Below are 19705 nucleotides of genomic sequence, written 5' to 3'. Positions count from 1 at the left end.
AACAGAGGCTAAATCACTTTCTGTAAAACTAGTGATACGTAGTTCTATATTTGGATCTGGGTACATAAAGTAGAATTTTCAGGATCTGCAAGAAAAGGGAAATGGAAGACAAAAATTTTTCTCGGGCTGGAAGGAAAGATAACCTTCATGTCGAAGTCTCATTTTTCACCTCTAGCAGCCTATCTCTACAATTACTTTATCAATTATAATTCCTCATTGCTTATCTTGTCTGTCTTCCAGGCAGAAGAGGAAGAAAGAATAAGGTCATTGCCTTTGTTCTTCCACTTCTCATGTCTTTATTCTTCTTTTAGAACACAGAGAAAGTTGAAACAACAGCTTCACTTTCTTCTCTGTAATCAAAGTAATAAATAAACTGTTGTGTTAGAGACCAAGTGGTCTCTTTATTACAGGAAAATGAACATATATTATAAGCACATGAAGGCCATGAAAATGACTCTTTGATGATAATTATAAAAACAGTAACATGATTTCTATGGTTCCTAAAACTTACACAACCAAAGTTGTATTCATCATCACTAATCCCAGTGGTTCAAGCCAGAAATGAAGATGGTCTTTCCCCTTTCCCTCTACGAACTCCCACATCCTGTCACTCCTATTAATTTAACTTTCTGTCTGTGCCTTAAATCTGCCCATTCTCTCCCTCTTCATTCAGACACCTTGTTTAGGCTACCATCATCTTTCATCTGAACTACGATATTATTTGCCTAACTAGTCCACTTGCCATCAAATGTGCACATGTCACCCATCTGTCCCCACTCTGCAGCAAGAGGGAATATGTCTGATGTGCATGTTGATCATGCCATTCCTGTATTTAAAAAAACTTTTAGTGGCTTTCCATTGAGCTTAAAATAAAGCCCAAATTCATGACCATCGTTAAGGGGGCTCTGCATCAGCGGGCCCCTGTCTGCTTCTCTGGCCTCATCTTTTATAACACTCTCACTCTTGACTCCTACTACAGTCTTCTCTTGGGTCTTTGAATGGGACAGGGAAACTTTTTCCAGGTAGTCTCTGGCCCCAAAAGAGATCAAGTCCCCCTGGTATATGCTCCTGTAGCCCTTATGATATCATCTCTATAGCCTTCCCCACCATTGTAAATAACTATTTCTGGAATTCCTTGCTTGATTTCTCTTCATCTCCTTACTAGAGTCATAAGAGCAAGGAAAACCAGTATCTTATTTACTACTGTATCTTCAGAATTGAGCATATGTATGGTACCTGGCATACACTCAAATGTTCACATAAATGAATAATAACAAATCAATCAAAAGTAAAGTATGAGTTCACTATCAAGATGCCATGTAAAATGAACTTTTCTCTAGAAATATGTAGATGGTGTGCCGTCCCCACTACCTTTTGCCAGTTCTTTCGATAGCCAAGAGCATGCTTTTGTAAAGTGGCGACATATTCCAGATGACTGACTTGTTCTATCAGTGAACTACTATGAACTAAGTCAAAGAAATTGGAGCATACGTTATTTAAACCCATACTTATCTGCCTTCTAAATTTGTGTTGGACTTCTTTTTTTTTCTCTAGAAGAAATGAAATGTCCTGAATTTTCAACCCTGGTTTTCAGTACTTGATATCCGTCCAAATACCATCTGATGATAGAGCTCACAGCTGATCCCTGGAGAATAAAGAAAAGTCTACAAATGTTAAAAAATCAAAAGAAAGCACTTAGAATTTCATTATACTGAACCTCCACCAAAACTTCCTAGTACAACCTCTCTGCTCTAGAGGAAATTAAAAAACTTAAGAAAGAGAAGAAGCTTACCCAAGGGAATATGGTGAGTTTAGTGACCTGGGTGACATTAGAACACAAGTCTCCTCATTTAATGGCTCTCTGTCTCTCTCTCTCTCTCTCTCTCTCAGTCAGCACTATCCAGTAGCACTTTCTGTAATGCTGGAAATGTTCTATGCCTGTGCCGGCCAACATGGTAGCCACTACCCACATGTAGCTATTAAGCACTTGAAATGTGGCCAGTACAACCGGGGCAATGAATTTTTAATTTAATTTAATTTTAATTAATTTCAATTTAAGTAGACACATATGGTTTGTAGATACTGTATTGGATAGCACAGTTCGAAAATATGCCAGCTAGGTTAAGAAAAATAAAACCAGTGACATCAAATAATTTTCAGTAAGCTTGAAGAAAGTTGAAAATGAGCTAGGTCCTTGAAGGCTTAGTGGAGTTTCTGATTCAAACCCGTGGAGTTTGGGAGGCGAGCCCTACCTGCAAACTCTCAACCTTTAAAGAAATCATACATCTTCTTTATTATATACTCTAATTTGAATTGTTTTTGTTGTTATTTTCGCTTAACGGAAACTGAGAACATTCTACCTCCTTTGTTCTGTCCTTGTCCTGAAAGATTACTATCAGGCAATCTTTCTTCCAGTTTACTGAAAATTATTTGATAATAACCCTAACCCTACCTTTAAAAAAAAAAAAGAATCCTACCTGTACCAATGGCTAACCTCAACCAACAGACAAACATAAATCCTCTCTGCCTGGTGTGGGCTTAAATCCCATTAAGTTTTCTTGACACCCTAAGTTTAATTATAATTTGTCTTCGAGTAAATCTCTTTACTGGTCTCTGTCTTATGTCGTTATAGTTGATTATCTCTTTTTTTCCTGGTTTGAGTTTTAATTAAGGGGGAAAGATAATTTCCAGAAATAGGAAAAAAAAAAAACTAGAGAAAAAAAAGAAGTGTATATGTGTGTGTATTTATACATATACACATAAAAATAATCCGTATCTCCTTGGGCCTCCCTCCTTTTACTTCCTTATTTTTTGACTTTGTCAGTAACACAGTATAACAGAACAGCTAAGAGAAAAGACTCTAGATTTCAGCCACATCACTTACTGTTAGATCCTATGCAAATAAGTTCCTCTAAATTGTCTCATTGATACCTAATTCAAAAGATTATTATAAGGTTGTGTACTACAATGCCTGACATTCTAAGTCTCTATAAACTTTTAAAATTTACTTTGATTTATATGTGTCACTAAGATTTCACTCTAAAATTTTTTTTAAGATTTTATTTATTTATTTGACAGACAGAGATCCTAAGCAGGCAGAGAGGCAGGCAGAGAGAGAGGGGGAAACAGGTTCGCTGCTGAGCAGAGAGCCTGATGTGGGGCTCGATCCCAGGACCCTGAGATCATGACCTGAGCTGAAGGCAGAGGCTTAACCCACTGAGCCACCCAGGAGCCCCAACTCTAAACTTTTTTTAAAGATTTTTATTTAAAGGGGAGAGAGCATGAGTGGGAATGGGGGGAGGGGCAAAAGGAAAGGGAAAGAGAGAATCCCAAGCAGACTCCGCACCCAGTATTGTGGTGGAGCCCAATTCTGTGCTCAATCTCAGCATACTGAGATCGTGACGTGAGCTGAAATCAAGAGTCAGACACTGAACCGACTGAGCCACCCAGGTGTGCCTAGCTCTAAATTTTAAGATGTTTGTCTGTGCTTTTGTAGATTCACCATTTTCTGTGTGAAACATTCTGTTCCTCCTTCCCTTTCTACCTGCCTTCCCTCTTCCTCTTCCACCTCCTAAATGAACCCACTTTTTTAGATTCTATTTTAATATTTCATTCTCCATGGAGTATTTCTTGGCTTCCCAAATCTAGACTGGAAAGGACCCCTCTGCAATCCCATAGGTTCAATGCCAACTGCATTTGCTCCCAGCATCCACTGCTCTGTACAATATTTGTTCGTTCATGTGTCTCTCCACTAGACTATCTTTCATCTCCATATTTAAGTAAAGCATGATGGCTCTCTCTTCAGCAAACATACTATGCCTTCTTGGATCCCAGCTATTGTGTGTCTCGTTCCCTCTTTGTGGAACATTCTTACATTTGATTCTTTGCCCAAATGGCTCTTTTTAATCCCTCTGGACTTTCCCAGTCCTTATCATTTTGTTTGAAAATATACAATAGCTTTCCAATGCACAGGATATAATGTCTGATTTTGTTTTGAAGCCATAGGCTGTAGGCCCAGCATAACCAATTTCTACCCATATTTCCAACCTAAATATCAGTCTAGTCCTCCCTACATACTGCTACACTCCCCATACTCCAGTCACTCTGGTATTCTCTCAGTAACACGTTTAGGTATTCATTTATCCAACAAATATCCATTCAATGAACAGGGCAAAGAGCAGAACTCGAGGAGTGGTGAACAAGATAATCATTATACCATCAGCTCCAAGTAACTTTCCAGATGCAGGGCCTCCGTATGGGCCATAAGCTCCTGTTTTATTTATGACTGTTCAGTCATCATCTGGCAATGTACCTGGCACATAGTAGGTGTTCAATCAATATTTATAGAATAGATGAGTAAATGAAAGTGTGAGTGAATGAATAAACATAGCCCTTTCTCATTTATTCATGTTTTAGGTGTTCTATGAATTTGCAGCAATATTCTGAGCAAGCGGTTGGCAGTGGGCTGAGAAGGGAGGAGGCAGGGAAGAATTTCAGATGATGTGTCTGTGTGTGTATGGGTGTTTGTGTGGGAATCTGAGTCTGAGAATGCCTAAATGTGCATCACAACCACATCCCAGTGCCAGAGAGAAAGGCTTTTTGCACTGCTTCTTGTTTTCTCTCATCCACCTCTTTGTCCCTTTCTCCTAACACCCCATATTGACAGTAGGCCATCCCCACTCTTAGTTTCCACCCTCACATTCAGGCTTTTTTCATACTGTAATGGGGGCCATGTGGTATCTCTGGGAGTCCCAGCTTAGAGAGGAGAATCTAGCAGTTACTAGTTTAGAGTAGGAGAGAAGAGAATTAGAAAAAGGAGTTCAAGAGAAACTTGAATGTGACTCCTGGGGGTAGAATGTATTTGATCCTGCACCCACTTAGGTACCCCAAACCAGAGGTTCTAGTCTTGACTGTGAAATACAATAAACTGGGGAGTTTTATAAAAATTCTAAATGTCCAGACCTCCACCTCAAATCACTCACACCAGGATTGCTGGAGTTGGGACTCAGGTGACAGTATTTTTCAAAGCTCCCTCAGTGATTCCCATTTGCAGCCAGCTTTGAAAACGACTGTACTAAAGCAAAACTTATGCAGTGGACCTCTGGTCACTATAGCAAATCCAGAAATACCCATGATTTCTGTTAATTAGTTGCCAACTATGAGGCATGTTCACCGTGTTTAATTGGTTTAAGGTTAGCACAATGCATGCATCTTTATCGAATGCTTACCAAGTGCTTGATATGATCATAATGATCATGTAAACTTCTATTATTAATTTGTTTTTTTCCCCTAGTTCTTATTTTACTGTATAGATTATGTGGATGAAGTTTTCTAAGCAAGAAATGGCTGGTAAACTTCATGGTTGCCTCCCTTACACACATCACTGCTTCTTGATTTTCAGGCACACAGTCCCTTTATTGGGCTGACTGCTGGTTTGAGGAATCTCTCCCATGGTTCAGGGCAGCCCCACTCCCTGGCCATCATCAGGCAAGTTGTGCCAATGATATGTGAGGGGAGATTTGTAAAGACATTTCTGCATTCCTCTAAGACAGATTCAGGAAAGGATTTTCTCTTTTTGTCCACACCTGAACAGTGAAGCAGGTCATTGACTCAAAGTCATTAACAGGCACTAGAGATCCTAAAGGGGTGCCAGCCTTAGCACCAGGTTGAGACCAGGGAAAGCCAAGTGTGCAAGTGATAGAGATGTCCTTCTCTTAACCAAACCATCCCTAAAGTCCACACAACCCATCCTAGACTCACCCTGTGATGGTTTCAGGCATTTTGAGTAGGGCTTTCCATTACTTGGAACCCAAAGGATCCTCATTAACAGAGCATTGCTAGAAAGCCTACAACAGTGGAAACATTAAACCAAAAATATCCCAAAGATTATTTAATCCAAACTCGTATTTCAAAAATAAGAAGATTAAGACCCAAGGCACTGAAATGACTTGTGCAGAGTGACACAACCTACCTTGCCTTATGTTACCTAGAACTGGATCTCAGGCACCAGTCCTCATTGCCAACCAGTTGTTCATTCTACTGAACCTCAAAGTTATCTTCATTGTGCACATTTGTTTTAATTCTCCAGTGTTGCTAAACTAGCTGTGATGACCCTAATTTTTAAAATGTCATTAAATTTCCTTGGAAGGAACTCTGTCTAGAAATAGATATTCTCAGCACTCTCTTAAAAGACATACTCAAAGCCTGCAGATACCATCTAATTTTTAAATGCAGACGTCATAAAAGAATATGTAAAACTGTTGAAAATATGTATCACACAACCCACCCCCAACCAAAAAAATATTTAAAAGTTCTATCCAGCTAGGCTGCTTCAGTAAATTATGTTGCTGAATATATAAAATACTTGAATCTAAATTTAAAAATGCTCCCCCCTCCCCTTGATTAACCAGATTGTCCCCTCCCCTATATATAGGAACACTATGTGCCTGAGCCCACTTGCCATCTGTCACCACATTTTCTAAACTTCTCTTCCACCCCCTCCTCTTACACAATCTTATCACATAAAAATATTAGATTTCAGGGATTTGTATAATTTCATTAAATTTTCTGAGCCAAGTAAAAATAGAAGAAGTACTGGTGTATCAAACTGACTCAGTTTTTGAGTGCCCAACACATATCTGTGATAGCCAGTAATGTCTTTTAGGAAGAATTTATGTGGCCAGGAATAATAAGGTTTTTTTTCCCCCCTTATTATGACATCTCATATTAGGAATTTACAGATGTTCCCCATGTTACAGAGAGGAATTTGGAGAGCTTCCAGAGAATCCTGACTCATATACCACCCTATTGCTTTGTTTATTACCTTTTATAAAGTTTTGTGAGTTTTCTCAGATTAGAAAAATACTTATAAGCCAGTTGGGGATTGTCCATGTTACTGATTTCCCATCTCCTGCTGCCTACAGTTTGAGAAATGATTTTTAACCATCTAAATGCAAGGTACCTCTACTCACCCAAGTGCTAATGACAGAAACTTAAGTCTTCCTTGGTTGCTCTCTTTCCTGCTTTTCACATACAACCCTTCAGAAACCCCAACCAATGCTTTTATTTCCAGACCAAATACCAGGTCTTTGAGGAATAACCATGGAGACTGGCTAGAAAGTAACAAGTGTACTACACAATGAGGAACTGTAAGGGATGGCCCTCTGAACTTGGTTCTTTCCTGCTTCTCTGCATATGTAGGAGAAAAGAGACTTGTAAGGAGCATCCTGTTGTATCTACCAAGCACCTTCTTTATTCCATCCCTAACCCTGGTGATACTGAAAGCCTCATCCATCACAGTGCCCCAACCATTCTCTGATCACAGGGATAGTTAGATGACTGAGGCCTGCCCAGTCAGGAATTCCCATCCCCTGTCAACAGAGCTTGGTCTGACTGTGGATGTATTAACCAAGAAGAACGCTAGGGAGAAAGAGATTTACTTCCCATATGACATAGACTTGTGGCTACTTGTGGCCATTTCTGTCTGCAATCTAAATTTCTTTAGGGGCTAAAAATCTCCCTGTGGCAGTAAGGAGTACAGGCCCATCCAGATGAGAAAGAGACAAATGAAGAATGAGAGATGGAAAAGCAGAACGAGGGAGGAGAATAAGATAGTCTAAATCAGGAGACAACAAACTGAAGTCTGTCTCCTGGTTTCATAAATTTAGTTTTATTACAACACCAATACATCCATTTTTTAAAATATATTATCTATAGTTGTTTTTGGTTACTATGTCAGAGTGTGGTCAGGGCCTGAACAAGGACACATAAAATATCTTGTCCTTTTTAAAGATTTCATAATTTACTGACAGAAATGCAAATACATATTTATAGCACAGTAAGATAATGGGAAAAATCAAAATACAGAATTAAAAAGACCACATAGAATCTAACAAAATAACAATGGTAGCAGTGAGGATAATAATGTTACTGATGAAGGCAGTTATCATTTTATATATACTGTCACTCATACTCCAAACAATCTTGCAAAATGAGTATGTCAGTCAGGATAGGATAAGCTTTGCAGCAGTAATAAGCAAGCCAACATCTCATGCCATGTATCCACAGCGGATCAGGAGAAGGCCCTGCTTATTGTTGATAGGCAAGGCCATAGATGTTAAAGACTCCTTCTCAGTGTATTTCTATATTTGATTCACTGAAGAAGGGGACCATAGTAATTTACATACTGCCTCTAAAAACTTCTGTTCACAAGTGAAACACATCACTACCACTCAGATTTTATTAGTCAACACAAGCCATTTAACTATGCCTAAACTGAAAAACAAAACTGGTGGAATGTGTTCAGAAGATCTGGAAATATTTAGAGAATGCTGGGAAAGTTTACCCAGATAGGGGTTCTTAGTCCTCACATTTCCAATGAGGAAATATAGTAAGAGAAGTTAGGAGACATCCTCAAAGCCACAGCTAACAAGTAGTAGTGTTTGAATTGAACCTGAGTCAGTATGACTCTAAATTCCAAGCTCTTTTATGTTGCACCTTGTCAATATCTTTTCTCACCAGCTTCATGCTGGAAAATATTAGAGTTTACCAATGAAAGGAATGGTGGGTTGAATGATGGAGGACCAAGAAAGGGTTGTAGGCCTGATGAGCTTGTAAATAACAAGAGCTTTGACCTTTTTGATAAGGACACTTATGATGTACAACCAGTGTTTAAGTAAGATATGGATGGTAGTTTTGATTAGAGAATTAGACTTGGGGTGGGATGGCTAAGGGAAGGAAAGGGCAGTAGAGAAGCAGGAATGAGAAAATACAATTTTAAAAAATAAGGGATCAAGGGAAAAATAGAGAGAGGATGAAAGAGGGAGAGAGAGCAAGAAAATGAGAGCTGTAAGGGATATTTTAGACAGAGACTGTTCATGTTCTTCATACCTTAAGTATAATTCTTTCTTAAAAGGTTCAGGTTCAAATATTTATGAGACAGAGTTACTATTCCTTTTAGAGGCTTGTCAAGTGTAAAAGAGGAGGAAAAATCTGTTTTTGAAGGGAGTTTACAGTATACTTAAAGTTTATTTTAAAAATAAATAGGACTTGATAGATAGGGCAATAAACAACAGGCCCCACCAGTAACCTGCCAGGAGCACTAACAGGAAGCATCTGTAAGCTGCCAAGAGCCAGAAATAAGAATGAACAGTTCTTACTGTCAGAGAGTCACAGGAACATTCACAAACAAAGAGAGTATTTGGGGTGCAGCATTTCGAAGCCAAGTTACTCTGTCATGAGCACACTCACAGTTTATGTGGAAAACACCCACACAGGTGAAGTCACATCTGAGTCAGATGTTGCTGCCTTTCTTTGCCATGATTCTAGGTTTTGTTTCAGATTGAAATTGTTATGTGGCATACAAAAATATGTAGAGACCTTTAGAAAAATTTAATCTTGTAGGGATATTATACTTTGCATGACCTCAATAATCAGAAACATGAGACCTGAAAAGTGTTTATGTGTTTCCCTCAAATTTTATTTTCAAAATTATTTATATTTATTAAATGTATACCGGTGTGACTCACTATTTTTGTGTCTCTACTATGCTGGTCAGGATTGCAGGACCTGGGGATACAGATGTGTGGAAGAGAACTGATCTTTCTCTTTACAGAAACTTCTATTTTAGTGGAGGAGAAAACAAATCAATGAGATGATTAAAGACTGGAGTAAGTGAAGTAAAGCTATAAAAATAATGATGCACCAGAAACCCTGGGGGATGAAGAGTGGGACTGACTTTAGGCAGCTGTTGGGTAGACCATTGTGGTGAGGACCTTTGAGGTAGGACTGTAAAGGTAATAAGCAAACCACGTGATGACATGGTATGATACATATTTAGGTCTGTTTAAATTAATAAAGTCTTTCTTTCTGGAGAGAAAAATATAATCTAGTTTATAAAGCTCATTGAATGAGGACTCAAGAGATCTGAGTTTCTTTTCTGCCATTTAATAGCTGTGTGCCCTTAAGCTAGCCATGTAAACTTTATGAGTCTGGATTTCTTCATCTGTGAAATGTGTGGGTAGGGTCAGAGAATCTGTAAGGTCTCTCTGGGCACTAAAAGTTTATACTACTTCCTCTTCTGTTCCTACTGTATGTGCGTGTGTATAAGCACGCATGCACATCCACACACACACACACACACAGGATGTGTGTATTAAGTCTCATTTTTTAATTACTGTAAGGAACAGACACAGCAAAATAAAAAATGCTTACTCAGTATAATTCTGATATAAATGAAAAACACCATGCCCACGTTTAGCTTCTACAAAAAACTCTACCTTAGCTGATATACCACATTAGTCTATTCCATAAAGGTCCCTGGAACAAATGTAACTACTTTGTCTTAGAAGATATGCCCACACACTTCTCCCACACTACCTGTCACCAGCCATAGCCTCTGATAGTCCAACAGCATATGACTCTTCTTCCATACTCTCCTCCCACCCCAGGGTACCCCAATCCAGCTGCATCTGATTGTACCAGAAATAAACACTTAATGCAAAGAAGGATCAGCCATAGGTAGGCCACTGACCTGGAAAATAGAGAGAAAAGGTGAGTCAGGCCAACAGGTGTACTTCCAAGGAACTTGGATTTGGGGCTATGAAACATGATATGGGTTAGTGGCAGAGCCGAAAACTAAGGACATAGAAAAGGCTGCCAAGGCATAATGATGACAAAGGATTTGAATGAAGTGTGTCAACTCCTTAACTGCTGAGTCTCCCGAGGCTGTTGATATCCAGACACATGCTCATTTCATCTCCCACGAGGTCGACATTATAGCTCTTCCTGTACCTCGGTCTACGAAATGTCCATGTCCTATCAACAGCCCCCGTTTCTACTTGAACAAGCTTAGCTAGATCTCTTTCAGCCACAATGCATTCACTAAAACAAAGTGTGACTCATTCGATAGATAAGCTGAACTCTGTGGAAATGATTATGGTGACCAGATTTAGAAACAGGAGTCATATTTTAAAATGAAGGAAAGGTTCTTCTATCAGGAAATAAAGGTCAGAGGGCCATGAGCTGCTTGCACAGGGATATGTGAAAGGCACCTGCAGCCAAAGACGGATGCCAGGAAACATGCCATTTGGGGGTACTCTAAAATTGCTCTGGGAAGGCCTGACAGAAAGACCAGAACAGGAATATGTAACCCACAATTTTGCTAAGGAGATGCACTCAACTTTGTAGGAAATAAATAACCCCTAAACCTTTCAAACACTGGCTTTCCCATTCTCCCCTCTTCCTCCAAGCACAATGCATAATCTATAGTGAAAAATAATCATTCTTATTAGTGGAGGCATGAAATTCTCTCCCTCGGGAACCACACCGTAAGGCAGTTTTTCCTAGTCATTCTTTAAAGAACACGGTTTTCCACAACCCTGCTTAACTCTTCAGAAGTTCCTTTTTTTTTTTTTTTTTTTTTTTTTTTCTTAATTCTGTGGCTTATGCTCTTCAACTTAGGGACCACAGGGAGGCAAATCAAGCTTGTTGTTTTTAAGAAGAGGGTGGTATGGCGTGATCGTCCAATAGTCACTTCCAACTGCCATCTGTGACAAGTCTGTAAAACATTTCGTTTGCATAATATATGGGAGTGCTATTAAAATACAGCACACTGTTAGAGGAAGGGGGAATATTCTATGTCAAATTATGTCTCCTCATAAAGCAGTCCCCCTGGTACTGGCAGTAAAGCAGAGTTCTTCTGTATTGCTTTAAATTAAAAAAAAAAAAAAGCCACTGCTCAAGGAATTATCAAATAGAAGCCAAACCTAGTTTATTCCAAAGCTATACACATGTTGTGAACTTATAATGAATGTACGGCTGAGCAAAGGTCATTTAGCAGAAATATGCCTGTTTGGATTGAACATCTTCTCTGCTCTAGGGTAAGCAAGGACAGAACAGCAATCAGTTTATAAAAGCAGGCACTGTGTGCCATCCATAATGTAGACCTATATATCTGACCTAAAAAGGCCACTGTTCATGTTTCCTGAAAGGAAAAATGTATATCAAATGCTTTACCTGTAAGAAAAGATCTGTATGTTTCCTCAGAAGTGGGCCAGCAAACGATCCTGACAGCATGCTGGAGGATCTAGCAAAGGAGGGTGGAGGGTCTTTGGGCTTTTCATTCATTCCCTGTCTCCATCTCTAAAATATCGATGACATAATTGCTCTAAAAAAGGACATTTTGTCTAGGTCCAGAATTTAAAAACTGTGCTATTATTCTCAGCTGCAAACTGGATTGTGGCTACCAATGTGGCTTTTAATTCTCATTTGTTTATTTTTAGTTTTTTATTAACATATAATGTATTATTAGCCCCAGGGGTACAGGTCTGTGAATTGCCAGGTTTACACACTTCATAGCACCAATGTGGTTTTTTTAAAAGTCACCAGGTTAATGAGAGACTATGGACTCTGAAAAACAACCAGAGGGTTATGAAGGGGCGGCGGGGGGGGTGGGGGGGGTGGGAGGTTGAGGAACCAGGTGGTGGGTAATAGGGAGGGCACGTACTGCATGGAGCACTGGGTGTGATGCCAAAACAATGAACACTGTTATGCTGTAAATAAACAAACAAACAAACAAAAAAGTCACCAGGTTAGCAAAAAAGACCCTGGCAGTTGCTTACTGGCGGGTTGGGTCACCTCTACAGCCTATCCAAACTTCAACAATCAATTGGAGGAAAAACAGGACAGAAGGACAGGGAAGAGGGTATCTTATCTTCAGTGTTTTAATTTGCCCAATCTAATAAAGCAATATAAATTATCATTGAACAGCTTAAATATCGCCTTCGAAGCATTCCTATTGAAATGCAAGCCCTGGAAATAACCTTCAGAACCAGAACCATTTTTAATTGTTTGGTTCCAACTCTGCACAGAGTGCTCAGTCCAAGGCTGGAAAAATGTATAAGTGATTTTGCTTCCCAAACAGTCGGAATGACAGCCACTCCTATGTCATACTTGTTTCAAGACAGATGGTGAGAGCACAGTTTACTGTTCAGTTTCAATTCACTGCTGTCTTTTGTAAGCAACATGGTTAAGCAAACTGCTAAAGAGAAAGGCTCCAAAGCCATTCTGCTTAATTTTAACAATACCAAGATGAAACCTTGTGCTTTAATATTATGGTCCACGTCCCTGTGGTGTGTCATGAAACATGACTTAAAATTGTCCTCCCAAACTCATATAACTGATCAAATTCAGACATGCCCCTAAAAACAGAATGCAAGAGAAGTTTATAATTTCCTATGTCGTTCCTGACACCATTGAGCATCTCTTGATGTGTGTAGTTGTTTTCCATTTTTCAGATCTCTGGCTCAGTGTGTGTTTATGGCTCTGTCTCTTTTATTCCCAGATGCCACTAAAGAGAAACAGAGATCCACCAAACTTAAATAATCCACATCTGGATTTGTGTTTTCCTCTAACACTGAGTGCCTGTTGTGGACCAGCCACTGTGATAAATGCTTATATTCGTTATCCATATTAATTTCACAACACTGAAAGATCAATGCCAGTTTATAGATGAGAAAACAGAGACTCAGAGAGGTTAGGTACCTTTTCCGAATTTACGTGACTCCTAAATAGCAGAACAGACATGCAAATCTGGGTGTAATGTTAAAGCCTCACATTTTAACTTAGTTCACTCATCAGCTCTTTCACTTAATTCCATTACTTAAGGAGAAGCTTTGGCAATGACTTTAATAATAAGGCCTGAGCAAGAGCAGTCTTACCTTTGAAATTCCAATCCAGGCTTCTGTTTTGGTGAGCTCCTACCTGGCCACTAAATGCCTGTATAATTTTGTGCCTAGACCAGGTGAGAGGAAATTGATTTTCTTTGGAGTGGGTACAAAGATAGTTCAAACGGGCCTTGCCCCATGAAAAAGGCCAACGTGTACAACTATGCTCTTTCTTACGTTTAATCCCATACTCTAGTGCAGTGTCCAGAAGTTCAGAGACCCAGTCTTACAGTCATGCTTGAAGCCCAGAGGTTGGCAGTTAGATATTCAAGTATTTGATGAATGAATGAATGAATGAATAGAAGCTTCATGACTTCAAGAGACCTCGGTGTAGGAGACTTTCTCTCCATGCCCTGATTTCACCAATTATACTTTGGATATCTGTCCATTGCCTGGTTCCTGGTAGCCAGTTCAATTATTAACCTAATGATAATAACCTAATTATTAACCTAATAAGCCCCAAAGCTTCCCTTGACTCTTTCCCTCTTATAGAAATCTCTGTCTGCTCACAAGCTTACCATTAATTTCAGAATGAATTTGCTCTTGTGATACTATTTTCTCCATACCTAGCGTCCAAGGGATGATGGGCGGGGGGGAAGCAGAGATTGTTTTTTGTGCTTTAAAGAAAATCATCAGACTTACTAATGATAAAATGTTAATAGTCTCCTTTTAGTTCATCCAAAAAATATTTTTTGACCTCCTATTGTGTTGTAAGGGCTGTGGTTACTCTGAGGATGCCAACCACGCAGCTAAGAATGCTTGACCTTATAGAACTTCGATGCCAGAGGTGGGAGTCAGGAGTAAACCAAAGAGACAACTAAAACATAGGGTGTATTAGGAGGTGATAAATAGCAAGAAAAGAAACCAATGACAGAAATGAGAAAGGCAGTGATGTGGGCAGGGTGCAATTTTTAATTGGTGGGGGCTGTGGGTTCTACTGTATTCCCCCCAAAACGTACACTGAAGTCCTAACCTCCAGTACCTCAGAATGTGACCTTATGTAGAAATAGTCGTTGCAGCTGTCATTAGTTAAGATGAGGTCAGGCTGGAGTAGGGTGGGATCCTGAGCCAATATGACTAGTGTCCTTCTACGAAGATGATGTGAAGACACACAGGCAGGCACCATGTGTTGACAGAGGCAAATGTTGGAGTGATGCTGTTACAAGCCAAAGGGCAGCAAAGATTTATGACCACCACCAGAAGCTAGCAAGAGGCAAGAAAGGATTCTATCCAGAGTCTCTGAGGGGCCATGATGCTGCTGACACCTTGACTTGGGATCTCTAGCCTCCAGAACTGTGGGAGAATAAATATCTGTGTTAAGCCACCCATTTGTGGCACTTTGTAATGGCAGCCCTAGGAAACTAACATAGTGGGGTTCAGGGAGGGTGGCTCACCTATGAGGATGACATCTGAGAAAAGACCTGAGGTGGGGATAGAGCCACCTGTGTGAGTATCCAAGGGAGAGGGAATAACACGTACAAAGGCACTAAAGTAAGAGTGGATTTTGTATATTCATGTGGCTACAAGAAGGCCAGAGTGGCCGGGGTAGACTGAGGAGAGGGAGTGTAATGAAGTCCATGAGTAATGAGATCTAAATGGCAGGGAGTCTTATAACACAATGGTGCTCAAACTTTAGCTGGGTATCATAATTACTTGAAGGACTTGTTAAAACACAAATTGCTGGCCCCCTAGACCCCAAGACTTTCTGATTTAGTAGATCTGGAGTCAGGCTTAATAATATGCATCTAACAACTTTCTGAAGCTGATAATATTGGTCTAGGGGACCGCCCTTTGAGAAACATGGTTTTAGGGCATCATAATGACTTAGATCTTTGTTCTAATTGCAAGATTAGAGCAGAGGGGTGACACAATTTGACCTTTATTTTAGCAGGACACTGTGCTCCTGGGTTGAGAATAGATTATAAGGGGTGACAGGTGGAAGTAGAGAGAGACTAGTTATGAAAGTATTAGAATAATGTGAAACACCTATTTAAAAGTAGATATAAACTAGACTAGGGTGTTTTTTGTTTTTTGTTTTTGTCTTCGTTGTTTTGGCGGGGGGGGGTGGGAAGCAGAGAGAAGCATGTGGATTAGTTCACAAAAAACAAATACACTAACAGGAGATCTAAGTTACCTGGTGCCTCAAAAGCTTGGCATTATCTTAGAGAACAGCTCTTATTTAATTTGGATTATATTACCTCTGAGCAGCACTAGCTTCCCCTCCTCTCACCTCTCTGCACAGCTAATTCAGCAATCAAGGCCATGTCACATCTTGAAATTTTTAATGGGCTCTGCTGGCCATCCACTGGAGTTTTGAATTCTTGGATTGCTTTTGAAAGAGAAAAGGGTCCCTTTCCTCCATCCTAATACCAACTCAGAATTCTTTGAATTTTAAGAGTTTTTGCTTGAGTAGCTAATGAGGACTATAGTACATATGTCCTGTTAAAGCTCTCAGATCATTCCCAGAGTGACCTTTAAGAAGGTCCTAAAATAGATTAGAAAATATATTGTCTTTTTATATAAAGCCTGAATCTTACAGCGGAAGAAATTTCAAATGTGAAGAATAAAACAAAATACTAGGATTGATAATGACCAAAAAAAAGTAATATTTAGAAGAGAAATAATACAGCCAGCCTTTTTAAGACATTTGATTTCTATTAACACATTCTTTTTTCACTCAGTGTGTGCTCTCACCTTCCTATTGATCTATCATCTTGACAAGGTGCTCCTAACATCTACCCAGACTGCTTCAAAACATAATGGTTTTATTTCTTGGCTGTTTGAAAGATATTCTTAGTTTTGTAATTGGGTTTTTAAAAAAAATACCTTGACTTAAAAATGAAAGTTTTTTAAGATAACCAAAATCCTGGAGACACAGCTTATGGTCTTTCTACTGTACGAGAAAAAGTGGAGCATCTTCCAAGTCTTACCAAGACCAGTTGAATGCTGTCATATTCTATCATTAGCTATGTGACCCTAAGGTAGAGATAAACTTCTCTGTTTCTCAGTTTCCATATCAATAAGTTAAGGGAGTTTGGACCAAATTATGAAGGTCTCAGGGAGCTCTAGAATTAGCTGATTTAAAGTGCACCATTGAATCCTAGATTTATTTTGGCTTTTAAAAAGGAAAGGTATTTTAATTTGTGTTCTGTTATTAAAACTTTGAGCCAAATTCAAATCTTTCAGGTGGTAGGCTGGTAGCATAAATAAGTGAAGCAGATGGATCAGGGGAACAAAAGTCAAAGACCAAGAAGTGACCACGTATGGGGGGACCATAGTGACTTTAAACCATCAGATGAAGGACATCTGATACTGAGCTCTAGGCTCTGTGTGCATCCTAGGAACAGAGATGTGGGTTTGTTAATTTCAAATGTTTCAGAAGCTCAAAGTAGTCATTTTTGTTTAAAACACCTTGTTCTTTAAACTGATGGTTACCAGAGGAGAGGTGCATGGGGGGCAGGTGACACAGGCAAAGGGGATTGAGAGCACACTTACCTGGATGAGCACTGAGTACCATATGGAAATATCAAATCACCATATTGTACACCTGAAAGTATATACCACTGTATATTAACTACACTAAAATTAATATTAAGAAATAAAATAGGCATAAAAAGCCGTCCTTGATCTTTAAGGGACAAGTCATTAATATTAAAATCATCATCATCACTGTGTAAGCCAAACCAACATATCTTCCAGCTAAATCCGTTCTACAAGCTATTAGTTTACGTGATGAAAGCCATATTGGTTAAGAGTCATCCCTTTGGGGATTGTTGTTGCATCAAAGTGTCCACAAAGGGAAGATCAGGTTGCAAGAGTCCTTATCTTAATTAATTTTCTCATTGAAAAATAACTACTAATCTCATGCATGTCTCTCCAAGGAAAAAGTTAAATAAAACATTTATAATAGCTAAAGATGGACAGAAAGACAGACACAGGGTATGGAAAAATACCTACAGAGCAACACAATTTGATTTTGTAGAGGAGGCTTAGGTAACTGAGATTTGAACTGTCTAGCCCTAAATCAAGATATGTGCTATTACTGGTCAGTTCAATTGGCCAAAATGGTGAAGAGCAGAAGTCATGATTGGGCTGACTGATCAATCAACCCAGCCACAGGCTAAAAATTTATCTTCTTTTCCTTTCCTTCAATTTATATTTCTCCCATAGATTCCATTCATTCACAGTTTCTACATGAAATTACTCATTGGTCATAAATCACAAGTGCCCCAATACCCAAACCTAGAAAATAGACAAGTGAGGATATAATTAAAATTATAAAGAAGACTTTTTCTTTGATGGAAAGCATAATAAGATTAAAAAGTAAGCATCTTTTGGATAGCTAAGTATGTATTTACTTAGTATGTGGAGATTCATAAAAAAATTCAAGAAAATCTACTTAGGTTTATGGATTTTCTATATAAATAAAATTAGATTTCTCGGTTTGTCTCCTTGTTCCTGCAGCACACAAAAAATAACAGGATGAATTTTTCCCAATTTTGGAGACTACAATAGAGATGGCCTGAGTGAAAATATAAGTTATATTTGGCATGTCAAGTTGGATTCTGCCATAAAAAGCCTGAGACAAAATCTTGCTTAATTTAATTGAGAGATGATCCAGAAGAATGGAAGCAGAAGAAGCCAGTGAAGCAGCATTATTGAACTGGAGATGGCTGTAAGAAACTAGACTCATTTCTACCTGGGACCACCTGAGAACCATGTGGAATATGTCTTAGGATGGATCTCTCCAAAACCAAAGAGATTAGAACATTTATATATAGACTCTCTTCCTGCAGTGGTTGAGATTTGCCATGGGTGTTACCTTCCCTGCATATTAAGAACTGTTCATGGCTTTAGAAAAAGTCTTGAGGCAGAAGAACAGAGAGATCCTGGAGGCATTTTAGGTAGGATGCCATAGCATCATAGGAATCACGCATCACATTCGCAATTACAGGTGGACTACAAAAAAAAAAAATACTCATGAAAGTATGTGTGCAAAATTGGGATCCACCAGAAAAATAGGATACCATCTTTCAGAGCAACTAGGACTAAGAGCAACTAAGATACAAAGAGAAATCTATGAATTTGCCAATTGAGAGAGAAAGCCTACGATCCTCATGATCACTAGCCCCGTTGAGTGCAATCTATCTACAGAGATTTTCCGTGTTTGTTTTATATACATCGACTCATTCAATCCTTCTCACAACTCTATGCCACATGTACTATTTTTACCCCATGTTATAATAATGCAAATGAAAGACTGGGAAAATGAAGTCACAACATTTGAATATACCAAGAGAAAGAACATTAACTGTGACTTGAATCTTGAATCACACCTTGAATCTCAGGCACTGATTTGCTGCAAGCTGCTTCCCATGTGGGCAACCCTAGAGAATATGCCCAAACCAGTACTGTTACTGATGTATTTTTTTATTATAGTTTATGAGTCTCTTAAGTAATGATCAGCACACTAGCAAGTCACAAATTAAAAGTGTTCTGAACATGTAGTCAAATTCTGTGTGAAAACAGAACTCAAGTTAGAAATGTATCATGGGTATTGAACTTTCAAGAAACACACCCACTGTATATCAAAATATCCACTTACATAAAACAAGGACTTATGCAATGTACCTGAAGAGGAATTTACACTAAAGGAAATTATGTTCTTTTAATAAAATGTATTTTTCTCTCCTACTGGGTATTACCATGGTGGAGCTCTAAAACAGAAGTAGGCATTTACAATTTGTTAACTTGTACCACCACTTGAGTACCAAAGACTTGTGTGCCCCATGGAGAGATCTTACTTCTCTTCCATGGTAACTAATGACTCCTCTACACTCTGGTGTTTTGTTTGTTTGGTTGGTTGTTTTTTTGTTTTTTGTTTTTTTTTTGGCTTCCAATACAGGGTTTGAATACCAAGGGGAAGAAAATGGAAAAACAAGAGTAAATAGAAAATGAACTGTTGAAAAATAATGGGTAAA

Source organism: Meles meles, chromosome 20, assembly GCF_922984935.1.
Source record: "Meles meles chromosome 20, mMelMel3.1 paternal haplotype, whole genome shotgun sequence".
NCBI classification, from domain to species: Eukaryota; Metazoa; Chordata; class Mammalia; order Carnivora; family Mustelidae; genus Meles; species Meles meles.
This window is presented reverse-complemented; position numbering follows the sequence as displayed.